At 44.4% G+C, this 19,424-nt stretch overlaps 1 pseudogene; it reads right to left on the reverse strand.

The window, feature by feature from the left end:
* Positions 1–1,007: 1,007 nt before the first annotated feature.
* LOC139423771 (hatching enzyme 1.2 pseudogene) lies at positions 1,008–1,808 on the reverse strand (annotated as a pseudogene).
* Between the last annotated feature and the right edge of the window lie 17,616 nt (positions 1,809–19,424).

Raw genomic sequence — 19,424 nt, forward strand, 5'->3', positions numbered from 1 at the left:
TCTTACCATTTATGCTAAAGGGGTTGCCTGTGCCAGTGCACATCAGATTCGTCAGTCATTTATTGGACCTAACCTTAGCTCTAACCCTACCCCTAACCATAACCTTAGCTCTAACCCTACCCCTAGCTCCAACCTTAGCTCTAACCCTACCTCTAGCTCTAACCATAACTATAGCTCTAACCCTAACGCTAGCTCTAACCCTAACGCTAGCTCTAACCCTAACGCTAGCTCTAACCATAATCATAGCTCTAACCCTAACGCTAGCTCTAACCCCAACCTAACCCTAGCTCTAACCCTACCCCTAGCTCTAACCCTAACGCTAGCTCTAACCCCAACCTAACCATAGCTCTAACCCTAACGCTAGCTCTAACCCTAACGCTAGCTCTAACCATAACCATAGCTCTAACCCTAACGCTAGCTTTAACCCCAACCTAACCCTAGCTCTAACCCTACCCCTAGCCCATAACCCTAGCTCTAACCCTAGCTCTAACCCTAACCCTAGCTCTAACCCTAACCTTAGCTCTAACCCCAACCTAACCCTAGCTCTAACTCTACACATAACCATAACCCTATCTCTACCCCTAACCCTAGCTCTACCCCTAACCCTAGCTCTAATCTAACCCTAAATGATGTAGTGTGGACAATTGACTGAAATGACTTGACAAAAGAAAGATAGAGGACTTATGTGCTTCCTCATGAGATTTATTTATTTCCATTACTATCAAGTAATGAACATGACAAAATGAGTTAACCCCACATTGCCTTCAAACAACACAATGCCAGATCATTTTAACATTGACAGTCCGACATCAAATTCAGACATCAGATCCAGACATCAGATTCAGACATCAGATTCAGACATCAGATCCAGACATCAGATCCAGACATCAGATTCAGACATCAGATTCAGACATCAGATCCAGACATCAGATCCAGACATCAGATTCAGACATCAAATTCAGACATCAGATTCAGACATCAGATTCAGCTCCAACTTTTCCCTCCCTTTAACACCTGTAGAGCTTGTTAACCCTCTGAACGTCGATCGCAGACATCTCCAAGCTCTGTCCGATGGGCACAGTGGCGTCAGGAATAGGAGTGATCGTCTCCTTCCTATACACAGTGCTGAACTACCATCTATTATAATGCATGACGGAGGAGTAGTCATAGGGAATGTCCAGGTTGTTGGTGTCTTCTTTGTCGAAGTTGGGCTCCTCCCCACGTTCAACATACTCCCAGTTGATCCGGATGTACTTGTCGCGGTCACTCCTGTTCTGTTCGTGGTAGAAACCCAGAGCGTGGAGCAGCTCGTGCTGGATGGTACCGTGGTAAACACACCCTCCTTTTTCGAGGGATACGAGCTGCTTACCTCCGGTTTTTCCAACCCATGAAGAACACCCGGATCTGCTTTCGATGCTAAGGTAGTCCCTCTGGTTGCTACGTTGGACGAAGCGCACGCAGGTCTTGGTGTGGAAGGTGTTCATGGCGTACTTGATCTTCCCCTGGGAATAAGAGTCAAAATCTGAGCTGAGCGTGTAAGGAACCTTGACAAGGTTCTCTGACTTCTTCCTCTCCCAGAGACATTTGTTGGACCACAAGCACCTGATGGCAGTCCTGGTTCTGGGGACCATGACGTCTCCTTCCATCAGCATCTCTGTGGTGCCATTGTTGGTCTCCAGGATCCTGGTTGTGATGTCCTCCAGATCATCTGGGTCTTCTGTGAAGACCATCTCATCAAGCTGGAGAGGGTGGGCCTGTGTGAGTCCTAGGAAGAGGAGGAAGAAGGAGAGAGAAAGAAGGTAGGCCATTTTTCTTAGCAGTCGGAGAGACTGTTTGGGTGTCCTCTTTCGCTGTGGCTGTGGGGGACAGCCCGGCCAGCCGGATGCCTGACGAAGACCCAGATGACACAGGACACAACATTCTCAGAAGCCTCAACTCGTGACCAATCCAGCCTTGAACTGGCTGAACCGGCTGGTCATCACTCTCTGTACCCAAAGTAGACAATGTTTCACTGTTCCCATTGTTCAGTTGAAAGTTGTATCAGTTTCATATCAACCAACGTCTGTACTGATGCATGTATGGGTCATTCAGAATGACTACGTAATCTTCAGACAGAGTAGTTAGCCGTGTCTATTCAAGTTGTTCAGGTAATGTAATGTATCTATACCAGAGCTGTAGGAGTTGTCCAGCTATGCTGCTACAGTCTTTATGATGCGCCACCACCAGACCAGACACACTCTCCCCACACATTCCTAAACCAGAAACTCTGATTGTAATTGCCCTACTCTGAGGCCACTGTAGCCTGGTTGAGGCATTAAGGTCTTAGTGACTAGAAACATGGTAAAGGACAGACAATACTGTTTAGTCCACAAGTGGTAACAATTTCATTTCATTCAATAATCCGGTTTACGTTAATATGGCGTTTTAAAGGCCTTATACCCAATCATTCCAATCCTAGCTGTGCTGAAGACATTGTGCTGGATACACATAGACTGTGTGTCTGGGGCTGATGTTTGTAGGGTTATGGAAGAGTGGAGGGACAGGAATGCTGTTTTTGATTCTGTTAGACCCCATAGCAGCACTGCAGAGATCCTAAAATGGTTGAGGATTGTGAATGGTGTAAGTGGGTGGTGACGGAGTGGGTGAGTGCACAACAGATAGAGAACAGGCTGAGTATCTCTCTCTGTGTATATCTCCCTCGTTCCCTCTCCCTCCCTCGCTCCCTCGCTCTCTCTCTCCCTCTCCCTCTCCCTCGCTCCCTTGCTCTCTCTCTCTCCCTCTCCCTCTCTCTCTCTCGCCCTCTCGCCCTCGCCCTTTCTCTCCCTCTCTCCCTCCCCCTCTCCTTCTCCCTCTCTCCCCCTCCCCATATCCCTCTCTCTCTCTCCCTCTCTCCCTCCCCATATCTTTCTCTCTCTCTCCCTCTCTCTCTCTCTCTCTCTCTCCCTCCCCATATCTCTCTCTCCCTCCCCATATCTCTTTCTCTCTCTCTCTCTCTCTCTCTCTCTCTCTCTCTCTCTCTCTCTCTCTCACATACTGTAATTCATCCTCCAGTATTTATCTACATGTGTGTGCCACACACCGGTACGCTCCCTCCTCCTTCCTACACCACATCATCAGACATAACCACAGTTCCTAGTCTTCATTCATCCCGCCTGAGGTGAGAGGGCGAGGAGAACTGGGTCTGATGTATGTCCATGGGCCTGACATACAGACACTGTCTCCATACGTTCTGCTTCACACTGATTAGGCTACACAGTGTGAGGGACGATCTTGGATCAACTGCACTTCGAGGATAAAGATCTGTATATGGCTGAAAGCTACACACTCCTCTATGGTGAACCATCACTCTACTCTACTCACCCTCCCTAATGGTACGTTCACATATAGAAATGACTAGTAGTCTAAGGATTAAAAGCCACCCGTGTTAAGTTTGTTTAAATTATTCTACCTTATCAACAAGTGCAAAGCTTCTATTTATTTTTCCTTTGATTTTCGTACTCCTTAGTAACCTGATTAATATGTCTTCATTGCACCGCTGTCATGTTCAAGCTTAGTTAAACGACTGTGGGTTGACTCTACTCTTGTGTTACGGCAGATAGCACCCCTCTTATCACATACAGAGATTCATATAACATTCATGGGAGTTAGATGATCAAGACAGACTATGGTCTCTAATGCCACCATATTCCCTAGATACAGATGTAGGATCTTAATGTGAGCCCGTTTGCTACACCAGGAAGAGAATCGTGCGCAACAGGAAAAGTGAATTATTATGTGGATTATAATTCATGGACATGTTTGTAGGGGTTGATACATTTTCATCAGGGAAAATTAAGTCTGAAATTTTAACGTGGAAATTACCATCCTTGAATACACTGCTAGTTTGCATTTCCTGCCGAGCAGGAAGATTCCTGCAACAACAGGAGGATCGAATTAAGATACAGCATCTGTAGAGCGATACTTTTGACTAGCCCTCCCCCTATGTAGTGCACTACTTTTGTCAAAAGTAATACACTTTGTAGGGAATAGGGTGCCATTTTGGGATGCACAGTATGTTAATATCTAGGGTGTGTAGATGAAACTAGAGATGCCACTGTAATGTAATGGATGAGATTTACACTACAGTGCAATGCTGAGAACACACAAATGGAATGAGGAGGAGAGAGAGGAGGAGAGGGGGAGAGGAGAGGGGAAGAGGAGAGGGGGAGAGGGGGAGAGGGGGAGAAGAGAGGAGGGGGAGAGGAGGAGAGGAGAAGAGTGGAAGAGGAGGGGGAAAGGAGAGGAGAAGAGGAGGAGAGGGGAGATAGGGGCATATTAACCAACTATCTTTCATTCGGGGTGAAAACTGACCTAAGATCAGTGTTTAGTGGCAGTTTTATTGCACTGCACTTCTGTCAGACGTTGACTAAAATACTTGCATGATACCATAACCAGTAAATAAGCACTAACCCTTGTATAGTACAACATGGACAGAAGAAGTCTATTTAGACCTGCTAATTACACCTGGATGTAAACTGAACGGGCAAGTTTTCAGTAGGCATGGTGTTGTGTACTCTGATCAACATGGATTATTACGGGATCATCACCTAGTTGGAACTGTGGGGTTAGACTGTGAGAAACTCCCATTGGGTGTTTGTACAGGACAGGTAGGATGGACACCAAGCCATAATCCTAATCCAGACACATCTATGAAGGTTCTGTATAAAATACATGGTCTCTCTGGACTCCAGCATCCAGACACAGCCAAGAAGTCTGTCAGATGTTGAATAAAATACTAAAACGTAAGTATTCCAGTCTAGGGAGTCTCCACTACTGCATCCAAAGACCCTTCCCTCCAAAGAGTCTCCTCTCCACTGCCAAGAAAGTCGAGCTACTTTAGTTCTCTCGCCTTAGTTCTTCCTAGGCCTCTCCGTGGGGATGACGAGGATGGGATGATCCTTAGTTCTTCCTAGGCCTCTCCGTGGGGATGACGAGGATGGGATGATCCTTAGTTCTCCTAGGTCTCTCCGTGGGGATAACGAGGATGGGATGATCCTTAGTTCTTCCTAGGCCTCTCCGTGGGGATGACGAGGATGGGATGATCCTTAGTTCTTCCTAGGCCTCTCCGTGGGATGACGAGGATGGGATGATCCTTAGTTTTTCCTAGGCCTCTCTGTGGGGATGACGAGGATGGGATGATCCTTAGTTCTTCCTAGGCCTCTCCTTGGGGATGACGAGGATGGGATGATCTTCACAGAAGACACAATGATCAAATTAAGACCACAAATCTGTACAAGTGTTAAAGGAATGGGAGGCATGAGTGAAAGGACGTTGGATTTAGAGGTGGTCTTTATTTGAAACCATAAGGTTTTAGTTCCAGGTCCAAAGTGTCTAATTATTTTATCATAATGTCAATTCATTGTAATAGCATGGATGTAAAAACCTCTAGCACCCCAAAGTCAACTCTGAACCTGGAAGTCAGTTCCTCTGAGTTTTCTCATTCTTCCTGTCTGATCAGGGACTGATTCAGATCTGGGACACCAGGTGGGTGCAAGTCATTATCAGGTAGAACAGAGAAGTAGCAGGCTCCGGACCTCGTAGGGTAAGAGTTCAACACCCCTGCTGTAGAGTTTCCCAAGTCATTATCAGGTAGAACAGAGAAGTAGCAGGCTCCGGACCTCGTAGGGCACATATGTCAGAGTCAAGGCCCGCGGGCCACATCCGGCCCGCAAGAAGGTTTTTTACGGCCCCTGGGATGATCTTGATTTATTATTAGAACCGGCCCGCAGCAAGCCGGCAGCCCGCAGATCTTTTACACGCACCAATACTACATTTCCCACAATGCAAAGGTGACGCACCGAGCAGTAGGCTGCTTCATTTCAATATTTATTGGCACAGCAGTCGTCAGCATCACAGTAAAATTAACTTTCAGATACCCATCAAAAATGGCAAAACGGAAGGTGGATACTGAGAACCGGGGGTTTCAAACAAGGTGGGAGTCGGAGTATATGTTCACGAAGGTAGCTGGAAAACCTGTGTGTCTTCTGTGTGGAGAAAGTGTGGCGGTACTGAAAGAGTATAAGCTGAGACGACATTATGAAACGAAACACGCGGACAAAAACAAGAATATGGACATGGAACAAAGGCTACAAAAGGCAGAGGAATTAAAACGAGGCCTCAAATCTCGACAGGCTCTGTTCAAAAAAGCCAAATCACAAGGCCAGGCTGCTGTCAAGGCCAGTTTTATTTTGGCAGAAGAGATCGCTAAATCAGCCCGGCCATTTACGGAGGGGGATTTCATCAAAAACTGCATGATTAAAGTTTGTGACGAAGTTTGCCCAGAAAAAAGGCAACTCTTTTTAAATGTGAGTCTGAGCAGAAACACCATTGCCGAGAGAGTAGACCAGTTGTCCATCAATCTAAAAGAGCAGCTTGTGAAAAAGGGAAAAGATTTTATTGCATATTCCTTGGCTGTGGATGAGAGCACCGACATTTCTGACATTGCCCAGTTGTCAATTTTCATCCGCGGAGTGGACTCCAACCTAAGCGTGACAGAGGAGTTTTTGGCTTTACGTCCTATGCATGGCACAACTACGGGGCATGATTTGTATGAAGAGGTGTCAAGATGTGTAAATGAGATGGAGCTGCCTTGGGAAAAACTCGTGGGTTTGACAACCGACGGAGCACCTGCGATGTGTGGACACAGGAGCGGACTGGTGGCGAAGATACGGGAAAAGATGCAAGAGGAAAACGCGACAGGTGAGCTGACAGCTTATCATTGTATCATACACCAGGAAGCGTTGTGCGGTAAAGCCTTGAAAATGGAGCATGTAATGAGCATCATCACGCGCACAGTTAACTTTATCAGAGCCAAAGGTTTGAATCACCGCCAGTTCAAGGCATTTCTGACGGAGTTAGAAACGGAGCATGGTGATTTGCCTTATCACACAGAGGTGCGATGGCTAAGCCAGGGAAAGGTGCTTCAAAGATGTTTCGAGCTTCGTGAGGAGATTTGTCTGTTCTTGGACAGCAAAGGGAAAGACACAACACAACTCCGAGACGAAATGTTTCTGTGTGAAATGGCTTTTCTGTGTGACATTACGAGTCATCTGAATGCAATAAACTTGCAGCTGCAGGGTCGGGATCGTGTCATCTCTGATATGTACAGTACAGTGAAGGCATTTAAAACCAAACTGACTCTGTGGGAGACGCAGATGCGGAAAGAAAATTTGAGCCACTTTCCCAGCTGCCAGACCATGAAAGAGAAGCTCTCTACCAGTGCGTTCCCGAGCACACAGTTGGCTGATAAAATAGGTATGCTTGCCGCTGACTTTCGACGCCGATTTGCTGACTTTGAAGCACAAAAAAGCAGGTTGGAACTGCTCGGTAACCCATTTGCTGTTGACGTGGAAAGCTCACCACCAAACCTCCAAATGGAGTTGATTGACCTCCAATGCAATGATGCACTGAGGGCAAAATATGCGGCAGTGGGTGCTGCGGAGTTCGCCCGTTTCCTCCCCGGCACAATGCCCCAGCTGCGCATCCAGGCTGCTCAAACGTTGTCTATGTTTGGCAGCACATACCTGTGTGAACAACTGTTTTCTTTGATGAACCTGAACAAAACATCACACAGAAGTCGACTTACTGCTGAACACCTCCACTCAATTCTGAGGATTTCTTCAGCTCAGAGCCTTACCCCGAACATTGATGAACTTGTGGAAAAGATGGGACACCACCAAGTATCACCCTCAACCTCAAACAAGTGAACATTACTGTGCAATCACATATTTAGAGTTTTTACTCAGTTCAAGTTTAAAAGTTAAAATTTAATATTTGTTTTCACTGCATGTTACTTCTCCTTAAACAAAGTGTTGTTTTTGATTAATAGATTTTTGCACTTTATTTTTTTGTATTTCAATCCAATTATATTTTAAAAATATTTCAGTTGAGTGGATGATAGAAAATTGCTATTATTGTTTTTTCTTTGAAGTAAATTTAGCCCACTTTTGCTAAAATAGAAAATATAGTCTACTGATGGTGCCTTGAATACCGGTTTCTTTCATTTAATGTTCATGTTATGGGGATATTTATATAAAGGAAATTTGTCTTTTGTGTCTGTTGAAAATTAAAGATTACTGACAGAGCCATAAGAAAATATTGCTTTATTTATCTGATCATATTGTAATATATTTGTTAGGTTTTCAGTAGGTTCAATTAGGTTCACTAGACTATATGCGTCATTTAAAAATTTTTCAATGAACATTCGAACAGTCCGGCCCTCGTCTTGTAGCTGATTTTTTTATTTGGCCCTCCGTCCATTTGACTTTGACACCCCTGTCGTAGGGTAAGAGTTGAACACCCCTGCTGTAGAGGTTCCCAAATCATTATCAGGTAGAACAGAGAAGTAGCAGGCTCCGGATCTCATAGGGTAAGAGTTCAACACCCCTGCTGTAGAGTTTCCCAAATCATTATCAGGTAGAACAGAGAAGTAGCAGGCTCCGGACCTCGTAGGGTAAGAGTTGAACACCCCTGCTGTAGAGTTTCCAAAATCATTATCAGGTAGAACAGAGAAGTAGCAGGCTCCGGACCTCGTAGGGTAAGAGCTGAACACCCCTGCTGTAGAGTTTCCCAAATCATTATCAGGTAGAACAGAGAAGTAGCAGGCTCCGGACCTCGTAGGGGAACAGTTGAACACCCCTGCTGTAGAGTTTCCCAAATCATAATCAATATTGGATCTTGTAGGGACTGTGTATTAGCAAGCCTCCCTCAGCCTGTCAGAGATATGAGTATTAATGCACATCTGATGGGTTTTGTTCAAGTAACAGGGTTGACTAGGGGGTGGTAGTGTGTGTGTGTGTGTGTGTGGGAGAGTTCATCTTCATGACAGAGTGTGTGTTTGGTACAAAGCACAGACTGTGGTGCTCTGTCTGATGACTGCACACACAGACATAGATCAGGGTATTTGTGTGGGCTGTCCAGGCTCCCACATGCCAGCTCTACACTCTCTGTCTGTATCCCAAATCCCACTACTTTTGACCAGGGTCCATACTGTATGTCTCTGGTCAAACGTAGTGCACTACGTAGGGAATAGGTGGTCATTTGGGATGCAACCTGTCTCTTACACACACACACTCTTGTCTGGAAGAGGGGATCACCTCAGAGGAGTGAAATCACAGGGAGAGATAAACTGACTTGACTGAGTTTGCCCTGAAATGTTCACCTTGAAAACAGGAGGCAGAGAGAGAGCTGTGTCAGAACAGTTTTTTTTTATAAGACTCCATGAGCAGAAAATGAACGTTTTGTTGAGATATATTATATTGACTTAAATTCAGTTAGATTTATATTTAGATTTTAGTCATTTAGCAACTTTTACCAGAGTAACTTACAATACATCTTAATGTAGTAAGGTTGTTTTAAAGGTGTAGTTGAACTAAAATTACCACATTTTCCCACTAGACTATAAAGTGATTGTTCCCTTGTGACAACCCCCTTAGAGAGTACTGGGTGGTCTATGTTCTCTTGTGGTAGTGAGGGAAGCTTTTTTTTATTGTTAAGTAGCACACTGTGACGAGGGGCAAATCGCTCACACACACACACTGTGACGAGGGGCAAACCGCTCGCACACACACACACTGTGACGAGGGGCAAACCGCTCACACACACACACTGTGACGAGGGGCAAACCGCTCACACACACACACACACACTGTGACGAGGGGCAAACCGCTCACAAACACACACTGTGACGAGGGGCAAACCGCTCTCACACACACACACTGTGACGAGGGGCAAACCGCTCACACACACACACACACACACACACTGGGACGAGGGGCAAACCGCTGACACACACACCCTGTGACGAGGGCCAAACTGCTCACGCTCACACACACACACACACACACACACACACACACACACACACACACACACACACACTGTGACGAGGGACAAACCGCTCACACACACACTGTAACGAGGGGCAAACCGCTCACACACACACAGACTGTGACGAGGGGCAAACCGCTGACACACACACACACACTGTGATGATGGGCAAACCGCTGACACACACACCCTGTGACGAGGGCCAAACTACACACGCACACACACACACACACACACATACACACACACACACACACACACACACACACACACACACACACACACACACACACACACACACACACACACACACACACACACACACACACACACACACACTCATGGATAACATTTGGGCTGTGTCATGGCACATAGGCTATGAAGTGTTTGCTGTCATTATGATGTCCACTAAGAGGACAACTTTGCATCACAACAGATGCCAAGACTGTTGACTTATGCTTTAATGTATCTAGCCTATCTAAATACGTTGATTCAAGAATTATAGAAATGTATTTATTGTCATGAATCAAGATCCCTACAGTCCTCTGCCAGATAGCCAGCTTGCATCCACCTCAATCCCAAGCAAGCCTAGCAACAAGCAACAAGCCTAGCAACAAGCCCTAACAGCAAAAGGACCCAGTCACACAAGGAACAGTCCTAAACACAGCAACAAGTGTTTTCTTCTTTTAGTTCCCACCGTGTCTCCATGGTCCACTTCCAGACAAACTGTATTTGCTACCACCAGCCAGAATAGCAGGCCTGGCTATCCTCAGAGGGTCAAGGAGGGCTTGGTACCCAGCCAACAGTGCACTGAGCTGGGCCGGGAAGGAAGGAGCATTGGGGGTGCTTGGATGATCTATGATCCATACCCCCGTGGTTGTATTGAGTCATGGCAGACAGACAGGCAGACAGACAGACAAGTTATGGCATTTTAGTATATAGCTTTCTGGTGGGATAGATAGGTAGAGATTGATAGATAGGTAGAGATTGATAGATGGGTAGAGATTGATAGATAGGTAGAGATTGATAGATGGGTAGAGATTGATAGATGGGTAGAGATTGATAGATTGGTAGAGATTGATAGATAGGTAGAGATTGATAGATAGGTAGAGATTGATAGATGGGTAGAGATTGATAGATAGGTAGAGATTGATAGATAGGTAGAGATTGATAGATAGGTAGAGATTGATAGGATAATTTCATCTTTGTTGGGTTTCCTAAAGCGTTATCTATAGGACAAGTATTGGTCCAAATGTATGCTTCTCTCTAGACAGAATAGCTTTGGCAGAAAAGCAGTAATTATTTTTGGAAGACCGACACACACGCACACTTGATAATTGTTTGGTAGAACGATTCACCACTAAATAAGAAGCATATATTTCTGATTCATGTACGATCTTTGCTCACACTGATTTCTCCTACACATCTGGCACAAATTCCAACCTCTCTGTGGGGTTACGAGGATCTTCACTTGTCCATCAGCGTCTGCTTTAGCTGTGTGGAGGATGAGGTCAGGGATATAGTGAAGCCATGGATTGCAACAGGTATTCTAGGAATCCATTAAATGATGTGTTTCTATACTATGGGATCACAGAGGGCTATATTGTTTATGAAAACAGGGATTTTCGTAAAGAGTAATTATGTTTAATATAACGTTAAAGCTTAGCTGGATATGCAATCCAGTGCATGGCTACAGAGCTCTTGTTGGCATCCGAACGGTATGTATAGGTCAGACAGGATCGTGGAGGCAGTGTATTAACAGAGTTTATGGGTCATGCACCATGTACAATCCCCCTCTGATATATGATACAGTCATACTGGGACGTGTGTGTGTGTGTGTGTGTGTGTGTGTGTGTGTGTGTGCGTGCGTGCATGCGTGCGTGCGTGTGTGTGCGTGCGTGTTACACTGGGACTTGTTATACATGACATATGACCATGTGCCATGTGTATGGATTCAGTAGGATGGAACGGCGATGACAGCAGGAATCATTAAATCATTTTTATAAAATGTGTCCTGACTGCCTGGGTTTTCAGTGGTCCTTGGTGGCTCCCGTTCTGCTATGGGTGAGATTAGTGTGGTGGGAGGGGTTTAACAGGTCATGTCCGCTGGTCTCATTGGCTTCTATTTGTAAATGGTCATAGAAATAAAAGGAAATGTGTTGGCAACATACAGAAACAGTACAATATGTTTAGAAGAATTGATCTTTAAAATGTTCTGCTGTAGGTCCACTAAGGCTATGCTCACCAGACATCATAATACATCATGCATATACAGTATAACAGAATATATTGGCACCTATTCATCCAAAGTAGGCAGATGCTGCATGAAGTGTGTGATGATGTGTACCAGGATGAAGAGGGATTCTAGAACCTACAGATGACTGGATAAACAACATTTATCAGTTCTGTACCGACACGAAAAAGAGTAGTGAGTACTCAGGCATTGCCCTATGGTTAAGAAGTATCCTGGGTATTAGAACTCAGGCAGTGCCCTATGGTTAAGAAGTATCCTGGGTATGAGTACTCAGGCAGTGCCCTATTGTTAAGAAGTATCCTGGGTATTAGAACTCAGGCAGTGCCCTATTGTTAAGAAGTATCCTGGGTATGAGTACTCAGGCAGTGCCCTATTGTTAAGAAGTATCCTGGGTATTAGTACTCAGGCAGTGCCCTATTGTTAAGAAGTATCCTGGGTATTAGAACTCAGGCAGTGCCCTATGGTAGTATCCTGGGTATTAGTACTCAGGCAGTGCCCTATGGTTAAGAAGTATCCTGGGTATTAGAACTCAGGCAGTGCCCTATGGTTAAGAAGTATCCTGGGTATTAGAACTCAGGCAGTGCCCTATGGTTAAGAAGTATCCTGGGTATTAGTACTCAGGCAGTGCCCTATGGTTAAGAAGTATCCTGGGTATTAGAACTCAGGCAGTGCCCTATGGTTAAGAAGTATCCTGGGTATTAGAACTCAGGCAGTGCCCTATGGTTAAGAAGTATCCTGGGTATTAGAACTCGGGCAGTGCCCTATGGTAGTATCCTGGGTATTAGTACTCAGGCAGTGCCCTATGGTTAAGAAGTATCCTGGGTATTAGAACTCAGGCAGTGCCCTATTGTTAAGAAGTATCCTGGGTATGAGTACTCAGGCAGTGCCCTATTGTTAAGAAGTATCCTGGGTATGAGTACTCAGGCAGTGCCCTATTGTTAAGAAGTATCCTGGGTATTAGAACTCAGGCAGTGCCCTATGGTTAAGAAGTATCCTGGGTATTAGAACTCAGGCAGTGCCCTATGGTTAAGAAGTATCCTGGGTATTAGAACTCAGGCAGTGCCCTATTGTTAAGAAGTATCCTGGGTATTAGAACTCAGGCAGTGCCCTATGGTTAAGAAGTATCCTGGGTATTAGTACTCAGGCAGTGCCCTATGGTTAAGAAGTATCCTGGGTATTAGAACTGGCACGTGCAATAAATCAATAGTCGGGCCTTGCCATTGAGCCGCATCAGAACAAATGTACCGCGTCAGAACACTAATTCCCTACCAGCTTTTCAGTAAACATAGACTGAAGGGTGAGAGGGGGAGGTGGGGTGAGGGCATGGGGTGCGGAGGGCGTAGGAGGAAGGGTGTGCTCAATGGGGAGGGGAGGGTGAGAGGGGGAGGTGGGGCGAGGGCATGGGGTGCGGAGGGGGTAGGAGGAAGGGTGTGCTCAATGGGGAGGGGAGGGTGAGGAGGAGTGAGGCAGACAGGTGAGGGGTAAGGGAGGGGAATTCATTCATTAATGACGACATTAAACAGTCTACCACGCCAACACTGGAACTCTCTGGCACTGTCTCTGACAGAAACTCTGCTTATTTACTCTACAAAGTACATCAAGAGGAATAAGGTTTACACAAATAATTACCCCAGACACTTTCCCTCCTCATAAGATATAATTCCTGCACCACTTGACCAAATAAACTGCATTAAGAGCAACCACATGTAGCCACTTCACTATGGTGTGAGGGGAAAGCTTGACGTAGACCAGGTCACAAAATGGCAGCTCATGGCATATGACTGAGCGATGGTGCATTAAGTGGCGTTCGTGCTTGTAAGACATGTTAGCACATTAAAATATGTTAATATTTGAACCCAATTGTAAATGGAGTTAGAAAAGACTCTCCTTCCCACGGTGGTTCTTGTAAGGAGCATGGTTTATGAATACCGACTGCTTCTCAAATAAACCTTTCCATCCAGTGCCACACACATACCCTCAGATCAAAACAGCTAGACTCCAGTATAGGCTACGCTAGAATACAATATCAAATGGTGGAAGTAGGTAAATAAACACATTTAAGAGGCCAGTGTCATGCTTCATTTCCTTATCAGTCAATCTGCCTCCATATTGCTGTTTTTGCTTATGATATACCCTTAAGAGCTGTAACATATACAGTGTAGTGTGTTGTGTTATTACTGTAATATATACAGTATAGTGTGTTGTGTTATTACTGTAACATATACAGTATAGTGTGTTGTGTTATTACTGTAATATATACAGTATAGTGCGTTGTGTTATTACTGTAACATATACAGTGTAGTGTGTTGTGTTATTACTGTAACATATACAGTATAGTGTGTTGTGTTATTACTGTAACATATACAGTATAGTGTGTTGTGTTATTACTGTAATATATACAGTATAGTGCGTTGTGTTATTACTGTAACATATACAGTGTAGTGTGTTGTGTTATTACTGTAACATATACAGTGTAGTGCGTTGTGTTATTACTGTAACATATACAGTGTAGTGTGTTGTGTTATTACTGTAATATATACAGTATAGTGTGTTGTGTTATTACTGTAATATATACAGTATAGTGCGTTGTGTTATTACTGTAACATATACAGTGTAGTGTGTTGTGTTATTACTGTAACATATACAGTATAGTGTGTTGTGTTATTACTGTAACATATACAGTATAGTGTGTTGTGTTATTACTGTAACATATACAGTATAGTGTGTTGTGTTATTACTGTAACATATACAGTATAGTGTGTTGTGTTATTACTGTAACATATACAGTATAGTGTGTTATGTTATTACTGTAACATATACAGTATAGTGTGTTGTGTTATTACTGTAATATATACAGTATAGTGTGTTGTGTTATTACTGTAACATATACAGTATAGTGTGTTGTGTTATTACTGTAATATATACAGTGTGTTGTGTTATTACTGTAACATATACAGTATAGTGTGTTATGTTATTACTGTAATATATACAGTATAGTGTGTTATGTTATTACTGTAATATATACAGGTTATAACTGTCACTCAACTCAGCAGCATGTCCTCCATGTAGACATAATGTGCTTTACAACTGGCTTGAGGAGCAACTTTCCCCAAACAGCAGATCTAGGATAAGATGACCTGTTCCTCAACCCTATCCATAACTATAAGGTGGAAAATAAACATCTAATCCTGGACCAGCATTTAGGGTACAACTTCTAACAACTTCTAACTCCTACAGTGGTTTCATGACAGAAACCCATGTCAATACTCACCTCTAGTGGATTATAAAGTCAAATCTATCCCTCTTTCAAATTCCAAATGGTCCTACAATAAGATATCACAGCCAAGGAGGATATAGGAAATTAATATTATTGTTTTGACATCCAGATAATTTAATTTCCGTTATTGAATATTTACCATGTCATTATTCTGTTTGTGTTTCAGGCAAATTCACCAATCACACTCAGCACTTATCTAGTGGGCTATGGTTTACAGTAGCCAGTTTGGTTGCTGTCCAACTGGTCTCGGTCAGGACAGTCAAATAAGCAGCAGTGAGAGTTCACAAGGAAACTATTTCTCCCACGTTCCATTGGCTCATTGCGGAGAGAGGAGCAAGGCACTGATTTCCCATGAGGAGAACTGTCCCTCTACACACCCAAGTCCAGTGGGTTCTTTCTCTCTCTCCTCTTCTATCTCTCTCTCTGTGTATCTCTATCCTTCTCCTCTCTTCTCCCTCCTATTTCTGTCTGTATAACTCTTTCTCTCAACCTTTCTCCCTCTCTCTCCTTCCTTCCATCCAGTGGTGTAAAGTCCTTAAGTAAAACTAATTTAAAGTACTACTTAAGTAGTTTTTTGGGGTATCTGTACTTTACTTTAATATTTATATTTTTGCCAGCTTTTACCTTTACTTCACTACATTCCTAAAGAACATAATATAATTTTTACTCCATACATTTTCCCTGACACCCAATTCACACACTTATCAAGAGAACATCCCTGGTCATCCCTACTGTCTCTTACCTGACGGACTCACTCAACACACACACTTATCAATAGAACATCCCTGGTCATCCCTACTGTCTCTTACCTGGCGGACTCACTCAACACACACACTTATCAATAGAACATCCCTGGTCATCCCTACTGTCTCTTACCTGGCGGACTCACTCAACACACACACTTATCAATAGAACATCCCTGGTCATCCCTACTGTCTCTTACCTGACGGACTCACTCAACACACACACTTATCAAGAGAACATCCCTGGTCATCCCTACTGTCTCTTACCTGGCGGACTCACTCAACACACACACTTATCAATAGAACATCCCTGGTCATCCCTACTGTCTCTTACCTGGCGGACTCACTCAACACACACACTTATCAAGAGAACATCCCTGGTCATCCCTACTGTCTCTTACCTGGCGGACTCACTCAACACACACACTTATCAAGAGAACATCCCTGGTCATCCCTACTGTCTCTTACCTGGCGGACTCACTCAACACACACACTTATCAAGAGAACATCTCTGGTCATCCCTACTGTCTCTTATCTGGCGGACTCACTCAACACACACACTTATCAAGAGAACATCCCTGGTCATCCCTACTGTCTCTTACCTGGCGGACTCACTCAACACACACACTTATCAAGAGAACATCTCTGGTCATCCCTACTGTCTCTTACCTGGCGGACTCACTCAACACACACACTTATCAAGAGAACATCTCTGGTCATCCCTACTGTCTCTTACCTGGCGGTCTCACTCAACACACACACTTATCAAGAGAACATCCCTGGTCATCCCTACTGTCTCTTATCTGGCGGACTCACTCAACACACACACTTATCAAGAGAACATCCCTGGTCATCCCTACTGTCTCTTACCTGGCGTACTCACTCAACACACACACTTATCAAGAGAACATCCCTGGTCATCCCTACTGTCTCTTACCTGGCGGACTCACTCAACACACACACTTATCAAGAGAACATCTCTGGTCATCCCTACTGTCTCTTACCTGGCGGACTCACTCAACACACACACTTATCAAGAGAACATCTCTGGTCATCCCTACTGTCTGTTATCTGGCGGTCTCACTCAACACAAATGCTTTATTTGTAAATGATGTCTGAGTGTTGGAGTGTGCCCCTGGCTCTCGTCAATTAAAATAAAAAATAAATTCTGCCGTCTGGTTTGCTTAATATAAGGAATTTGAAATGGTTTATACTTTTACTTTTGGTACTTAAGTACATTTTTAGCAATTCCATTCACCTGAGTATATTTAAAACCAAATACTTCTAGTCTTTTACTCAAGTTGTATTTTACTGGGTGACTTTCACTTATACTTGAATCATTTTCTATTAAGGTACAGTATGTTTACTTTTTCTCAAGTATGACAATTTAGTACTTTTTCCACCATTGCTTCCACCCCCCCATGGCTTTAACTAGGATCGTAGCCAGATTCACCACAATAAACTTGTTGGTGACCATGAAGACAGCCTCAGGAGAACAAGACGAAAAAGAGGAAAGATGTTTACTGAACTTCTACTGGGACAATCTATTAATACACGTCTGGCACGGCATTGAGCGGCCGGGGACTGTGACATTGTCAAGAATGTACTGAAGATGAGCATGGAAAATATACGATTTCAACAACTAGGATGGGATTATTCTAGAAGTATCAGGGGAGATTGAGATGTTTTCCTATTCACATATATGGATATTGGACAGTAGGCCTTATGTAGATTTGATACATCCACAAGGGCCCAATGATGACCTATGAACTATAGACACACATATACTGGAAAGTGAGGAACCCCAAATAAAATGGTCCTAGATCGATGGGAGATGGCATGGTTGAAAGACTCGTTTTTTTTATGAATACCGAGAATCCTAATAATGACCTCTATATCCAGGTTGTAGCCATGGTTTCCCAATATGGGCTACGCACAGAGAGCAGACATAGACAAAGAGAGCATTGTAATTCCTCTACCAACTCTTCATGCTTCATTTCACACTGGAACGCTACTGCAGATAGCCAGGCTATTACGCAATGTGTTCCAATACAATACAGTGTGTGCTCCCCAAATGGGACCCTATTCCCTATAAAGTGCATTACTTTTGACCAGGGCTCTGGTCAAAAGTAGTGCACTAGTTAGGGATAGGGGCCATTTGGGACACAGACAGTGTGTTCCTTGTTTGACAGGATGTGATGAAAAGAAGCTGATACGTGATGTATTGAACACGATGGACTTTTTTCTTATAGAGGCCAAATCACAACATATTGTTATTATTGGGGTCGTTAGCTGAAGCTCAACTAGCTGTGAAACCAATTATAGTGTCAGAACATGAACACAACATATCTTGTCTGTACTAAAGTGGGTGGCGGTGTTGAGGGAAAAGTTGGTGGTGTTCAACCCAAGAGGCCTAAAGTACTGTAGCTCCCTGTTAATGTAGTGGGGCACCACTCAGAACCTGCCATGAGTATTCAGACTGTTACCCATCCACCCTCCACCACTATCCCCCTCTCCCTCTCTCTCACTGTCCCTCAGAGATGGAGAGAATACTCCCTCTCACTGTCTCTCACTGTCCTTCAGAGATGGAGAGAATACTCCCTCTCTCTCTCTCTCTCACTGTCCCTCAGAGATGGAGAGAATACTCCCTCTCCCTGTCTCTCACTGTCCCTCAGAGATGGAGAGAATACTCCCTCTCCCTCTCTCTCCCTCAGAGATGGAGAGAATACTCCCTCTCCCTCTCTCTCACTGTCCCTCAGAGATGGAGAGAATACTCCCTCTCCCTCTCTCTCACTGTCCCTCAGAGATGGAGAGAATACTCCCTCTTTCTCACTGTCCCTCAGAGATGGAGAGAATACTCCCTCTCCCTCTCTCTCACTGTCCCTCAGAGATGGAGAGAATACTCCCTCCCTCTCTCTCACTGTCCTTCAGAGATGGAGAGAATACTCCCTCTCCCTCTCTCTCACTGTCCTTCAGAGATGGAGAGAATACTCCCTCTCCCTCTCTCTCACTGTCCTTCAGAGATGGAGAGAATACTCCCTCTCCCTCTCTCTCACTGTCCCTCAGAGATGGAGAGAATACTAATAACATGCAAACGAGGGGTGTATGGAGAGATGGGAGGGGGGAAGAGGGGTACAACAACTAAAAAGGGTGCAGAACAAAGGCTGGGGGGCGCCAAAAGAGGGGCGCCAAGTTTCCACGACAACAGAACAGAGCCAAGAATAGTTGGGGGGAGTCACATGGTGTTGAGGGCTTTTTGATCTGCGAGTAGAGCTTGAAGCCT

The sequence above is a fragment of the Oncorhynchus clarkii genome, chromosome 13 (assembly GCF_045791955.1).
Source record: "Oncorhynchus clarkii lewisi isolate Uvic-CL-2024 chromosome 13, UVic_Ocla_1.0, whole genome shotgun sequence".
Lineage (NCBI taxonomy): Eukaryota > Metazoa > Chordata > Actinopteri > Salmoniformes > Salmonidae > Oncorhynchus > Oncorhynchus clarkii.